Below are 6470 nucleotides of genomic sequence, written 5' to 3'. Positions count from 1 at the left end.
GCCCTCAAAGACGTTGCTCTTGTCCCTCTGAAATGGCATAGTCTGTGAAAACCCAAACAGAGGCATGCTCCTTATTACGCTATTATTTAATCTGGAGTCTCTCCAGCGTGAGGCCTTCCAGGCAGCAGCAGTGTCCAGTGGTGTGGGTGATGGGAGGCTGGCCTCAGAATAAACACCATGTGATTCCTGGAACCCAGAGGCCATCTCTTTCCGCTACCCTTGCACTCCCTTCATCGGCAGATCCTGGGTGTTGGGCGGCTCTATTACATCCTGGCATGGCCAGCACAGCCACTCAACTTGTCAACAGCCAGCAACCAGGAGGAGAGTCTTCCATCAGTGCCTGACACATGGCCAAATCCCCTGGTGGTTGCAATGGGCTGCTTCCCCGGTGAGAACAGCACTGGAACAATTGCACTATTGTGCTGGCCGTGACCTGGGCGCTGCCCCATCTGGACTTGACTGGCTAGAGCACGGAAGATGGGTAAAATGTCCTGATGTTCAGAACCCCTCTGCCAAGCGCTTTTTGATGGAGGTACTTCAGAGTCAGACAGACTGGGTTCATATGTTGTGTGACCTTGGAGTTGCACTAAATCCATTGTTTCTTTCTCTGGAAAATGGACATAATACCTACTTGTCAGGTCTCTCTCTGGATTTTACACAGTAATGTGTTAGAGCATCTGGTGAGCGTCCGGGGCATATCACCATTTTGAAAATCAATAGCCGTTACTGTTACGAGCTATGCTGGGATTTTATGAGGGCAGTGGTGAGTTGGCGGTAGAATTCTCACCTTCCACGCAGGAACCTTGGGTTCAATTCCTGGCCAACACACCTCGTGTGCAGCCACCACCCGTCTGTCAGGGGAGGCTTGTGTGTTGCTATGATTCTGAACAGGTTTCAGTGGAGCTTCCAGGCTAAGGCAGACTAGGAAGAAAGGCCTGGCAATCTACTTTGGAAAATCAGCCATTGAAAACCCTGTGGATCACAATGGTCCAATCCACAACTGATCATGGGGATGGAACAGGATGAGGCAGTGTTTCATTCCTTTGTGCAGGGGGCCGCCATGAGTCAGGGGCTGACTCGATGGCAGCTAACAACAACAACAATCTGAAGTTTTAGGCAGGGTAGCAGGTTCGTCCCCCCTTTTCTGTTTCAACACTCTATATGTTAGCCAAATTTGAGCTATATGAATAAAGTGTACATAGACCAAATTTTAGTTTAGCCAAAATGTAACTTTTAACATTTTTTAAAAAAATGTAACTGTAAGGCACAAATAGAAAACATGCATGCAAGAGCAATTTAACCATCAAATGTATATATGACCACTGCCCACACCAAGAAGAAAGAACACTACCAACTCCCAGAGCCTCCTGTGTCACTTTCTGATTACAGTCTCCTGCATCCTACCTAACACTAACCGCTAATCTGACTTTTACAATAATTGTGTTTCTGCTTTTCTTTATAGTTTTACCACCTTTAATGTATCAATTAACAGTACAGTTATTTTTGCTTGCTTTTGCAGTTTATAAAATGAATCATACAGCATGCACTGTGCTCTGTGCTTTTTGTATCATTGTGACATTGGGAAGATCCATCAGTGTTTTTGCATGTAACTGTAGTTTGTTCATGTCCACTGTTGTAGAATATTCCATTCATCAGAACTTTAATTTGAAACCGTTGTTATCAAGCGACCTGCTAGCTCCTCTGTGGTGGAGCGTCTCCAGAGATGTTCACTATCGTTTCCTCCCTGCCTATGCTGCTCCTCCTCCAAGAGGGTGACCTTGTGACTTGCCTTAACCAATAGAATATGGAGGGAATGACATCCTGAGATGTGAGTCCTGACATTAAGAGGACTGGCACCGTCTGCCTGTTTAAAGCTTGTAGCCATGTAAGATGTTCAGTTACCCTGAGATCACTCTACTGTAAGGAAGCCCAAGATATCAATGAGAAGGCCAGTGGGGAGAGAAAGAAATACCCAAGTGAGCCCCAGCTGGTTCAGCCATTCCAGCTGAAGCACCAGTCTTGCGGGTTTTCACATCTGTCTTGAACATTACAGTCTCAGCAAACAACAGGTGGTGCAGAAGAACCACACAGCTGAGCCCAGCCCAGATTGCAGAGCTGTGAGAAAGAATAAATTGTCCTTTTAAGCTGTTAAATTTTGGGATGCTTTATAATGCAGCAATAGATAACTGAAAGAAAGTATTTCTAAGAAGTTAGGCAGACTTTTTTTTTTTTTTCTCTCCCTCAGGCTTATGGCATATTCCTTTGCAAGTTTTACTTTCTTAATGAGGCAACATTATTTACATCTTCATACATTTTTAAATGCATCTCACACCCTCTTTCTTTCATCATACTCTCACCCCCACCTTTTATCCGTATACTCTATGTGTTGGTTGGCGCTCTGGTGGCATAGTGGTTAAGAGCTATGGCTGCAGACCAAAAGGTTGGTGGTTCAATTCCACCAGCCTCTCCTTGGAAACCCCACAGGGCAGTTCTGCTCTGTCCTGTAGGGTCACTATGAGTCGGAATTAACGGCCACAGGTTTGGTTTGCTTTTTTTTTTTTTTTTTTTTTTTTGGTATATGTGTTGGTAAAAACAATACTGATTTTATATCAATAGATGCCTCTAGGAAAAAAAAAAAAAGAAAAGTTGTCACTAAATGCAGAAATTTGTTACATTTTATCAGTGTTTGGTTTTTTCTCCCAGTGGATGAATCATGTAGGTCTGACCCAGGATTGCCGTGTTATCCTGTTCCCACAAGAACATCTTTTGAGATGAAAACCTTCATTTGAGTAAACAGACATCGGTTGTACTTTGCAAAGAGAGGTGCCCTCATGTTACACTGAGAATCAACGATGAGAAAAATTAAGCACTGGTCTTTGGTGCCTAGGGCTCTGTGCTGCAAAGTGGTCAACAACCCTCCTTCCAGTTTTCTGCCCCGTGCCTTTTGCTGTGGGAGATTCAGAAACAGCAACAAGCCTGTCTATATTTGCACAAACGTAATTGCCTCTAATGCTCCTTAAGTTCTGAAGAAGCCTCAGCATTTTCATTTCACTGGAGCTTTCAGGTTCATTTTTCCTTTCAGAGGCTGCATGGATTGAATGTTCTATAAAAGAATGAACATGGGGGTGGGAGGAAGGGAGGAGGCTTTAAAAGTAACAGCATAAAAAATAAACTAAAATAAAACTATTACAGTGCGTTAGACTAGTTTCCAATACAATGGAGACTTTGGAAGTTGAAGGTCTTTGAAAGGAAGCAGCAGAGACTGGTGAAAGGAGACAGAACTGGGTTTGAATTCTGCCTCTACCATATACCAGCCATTGATTTGTGGCAAATAACTTATGTTGTCTGAGCCTCAGTTTCCGCATCTGCAAAATGGTACTAAGAGACACCTCAGAGGACTAGAGCAAAGAATCAAAGAGATCTACCTAAGGAACTTAGACCAGCGTTGGGTACACAGTAGATTCCTAATGAATGTTAACTCTCTACCCGACAAGTAATTTGTAGATCGTTTTGGAAATGCTGACAGTCCGTCTAGGGGAGAGTGGATTTAGGGAACCATTTTAGGAAAGAAGCTAGAAAGATCCCAAGAGTTCTTATAAACCATTGCCTCCCGCCCCCCCACCCCCCCCACCCCCATATGTTGCGGGTCTGCTGCTGCGTCAGTAACACTGCCTGGGGCCTTGGGCATAGTCAGATATCATTGAGCAATCCTGGAAAAGGATTCCATTGTTTTTGTGGTTCATTTTGACTTCTACCAGCTGGAAACAGAGGCCTAAATGGAGGGAGCAAGGTATTAAAAACCTTCAGTGAGAACAGTTAAATAATAAGCCATTCATTCGGAGAACGAATGGACCGAACATAAATACCATCTCTAGGTTTCTTGGGCATTGATTAGAACTCTGCATAACCTAAAACCCACCATAACCTAACTGAGGGAGAGATGCAGCTAAAGGTGTTAATTTCATACCCAAGGAGCAAAAGGAAGGAGGAGTTTTTAAAGAACAACAACATTGGCTTGGCTATGAGTTAGGCGCTTTATGTTTACAATCTAATCCCCACAAGAGTTGATTTTGCCTGTCTTTCAAACGCAAAAACTGAGGTTAAAAGAAGTGAAGTATTCCAGACAAGATCAGTCATCTACAAAAATTTCAAAGACAAGATTTGAATCCACGCCTCACTCCAAAACCCGTGCTCTCTTGCCTCTCTGAAGAGAGTAAACTGAGTCCTGCTTACAGAGCTGGGATAAACTGGGGAGGGGACAGAGAGGGGTAGACCATCTGTTCTCCAAGGTCCTATTCTGAGACTAGAATACCTAGGTCATAGCTGTACCAAAAGGAAGGATTCTGTATGGAGATCTAGTGAAAGGAAGGAAGAAATGAGGCATGGGAAGGTATGAGATAAGGAACCCCAAAAGAGCTCTCTCAAGGTGAGATCAAAACGAGAAAACAAATAGCAAATCAGAAGTCTTAGAGAATAAAAGCAAATCAAGGCTTGGCATTCAAGGAGAGTCAAAGAAAGTTGTTCAGAACTAAGACCTCGGAGAAAGACATCATGCTTGGTAAAGTAGAGGGTCAGTGACAAAGAGGAAGACCCTTGAGGAGATGGATCAACACACTGGCTGCAACAATGGGCTCAAACATACCAACAATTGTGAGGATGGCACAGGACCAGGCAGTGTTTCATTCTCTTGTACATAGAGTCGCTATGAGGTAAAACTGACTCTACAGCACCTAATGACAACAACAACAACAAGACCTTGGGAACTGAGAGAGAGGGCCAGGTGTGGATCCTATGCACTGGGAGGGCAAACACGACCATATAAAGCACCTATAAAACTAAAATAGACCAAACCAGTTGCCGTTGAGTCCATTCCATCTCATGGCAACCTCAGCTGTGTCAGAGTAGAACTACGCTCCATAGGGTTTTCAATGGCTGATTTTTCAGAAGCAGATGGCCAGGCTTTTCTTCTGAGATACCTCAGGGTGGGTTGAAACTGCCAACCTTTTGGTCAGTAGCTAAGCTCTTAACCATTTGCGCCACCCAGGAACTCTGTAAAGGGCAGGATCAGAAACCAGGCAGTGGCTTCTAATGACTCCAAAGTACTCAACCTGCCCTACTGAATTTCATGCTTGTGTTTTGAGATAGGTGCCCAAGAGCAAAAGAGATGAGCGTACCCTGGAGTCACCAAAATAGTGAGTCAGATACCTGGATGCCTGTGTCGGATCCAAGTTGGCTCTTCAGTAGACATGGATGCAACATAAACTTTCCTCTCTCCTCTTCTGGCTGCTTTTCCTCTGTCTCTCATTCTCCCCTCTACACTTCTGGGGTAGTACATGCAGGTAAAAAAGAATAAATATGGGAATATCAAAGTCAATCACTCTGCTGCACAAAAATTCTTGGTTCCAAATCTCCCCATTGACACCCCCCTAAAAGTCCAAACACCTTAGTATGAAAATCAATGCCAAACACGATCTGTTCTGATCAGCAACTGACCCCAGACTTATCCCCAACCCATCATCCATCCATTCACACTCACAAATATATATTATTTCCCAGTTTCTGGACTTCTTGAGATCTATCACTCAAGAGACTTACCAAAACTGACTTTTTTGTTAGAATATTATATGTATATTTATACCATCTTGAATACAGTTGTTGAGATCACAATTTATAGGTTGTTTCATCCCTCTGCCTCGCCTCTGACAAAGGGCTTGACGCAGAGGAGAAGCCCTATAAGTATTACTGAATGCAGTCCAAATGGGGGAATAAGTAAACCAAAGATCCCTGGATTACTGAGATACTTGGTTTGGATTTAACACCAAAATGAGTACAAAAGGAGTAGCAAGAACTGGCTGACGATTATGCTTCCTGAATTCTATCTTTATATTTAAAGAGGTGTTTCATCAGCCCATTTCCCAATTCAAGTTACTTGAGGTCAAAAAACATTTGTTGTCATTTAACACGTGTCAGGCTTTATGCTAGGCACTGGGGATGTAGATGTCATTAAGGCGTAGTCTTTAACTTGAAGAATCTACATTCGAGTAAGGGAGTCAGATGAGTAATAAAATATTAAAATAATATCAGCTACTATTTTTTAACCAGGAGCCACGGGTGTTCAGTGGTTACAGTGCTTGGCTGCTAACCAAAAGTTCTGCAGTTCGAACTCACCAGCTGCTCCTTGGGAGAAAGATGTGGAAATCTGCTTCTGTAAAGATTACAGCCTTGGAAACCCTGTGGGGTAATTCTACTCTGTCCTGTAGGGTCACTGTGAGTCAGAATCAACTCTACGGCAACAGGGTTTTTATTTATTAACCACTTCCTGTATACTTAAGACTTCACAAGCATTTTATCGTTACATTCTCAAGACACTGTGAGGCTTTTGGTTCTAGCAGCAGTGAAGTAACTCACCCTCCCTCATAAACAAATATGTGAAGCAACTGTTTTCAGACGTTGGACAGCAGACAGTGCAG

The 6470-nt window shown here is 43.3% G+C and overlaps 1 long non-coding RNA gene across 1 annotated transcript in view; it reads right to left on the bottom strand.

Moving 5' to 3' along the window:
• Positions 1 to 5202: 5202 nt before the first annotated feature.
• The window catches only part of LOC126065307 (uncharacterized), a 386754-nt gene continuing 385486 nt past the window's right edge, over positions 5203 to 6470 (bottom strand). The window contains exon 11 of the long non-coding RNA XR_007514823.1: positions 5203 to 5321. This is a non-coding gene — a long non-coding RNA (uncharacterized LOC126065307). The remainder of the gene's footprint in view (positions 5322 to 6470) is intronic.

Source organism: Elephas maximus, chromosome 22 (genome assembly GCF_024166365.1).
Source record: "Elephas maximus indicus isolate mEleMax1 chromosome 22, mEleMax1 primary haplotype, whole genome shotgun sequence".
Lineage (NCBI taxonomy): Eukaryota > Metazoa > Chordata > Mammalia > Proboscidea > Elephantidae > Elephas > Elephas maximus.
Note: the sequence above shows the minus strand (reverse complement) of the source record. Positions and strands in the feature narration are given on the sequence as shown.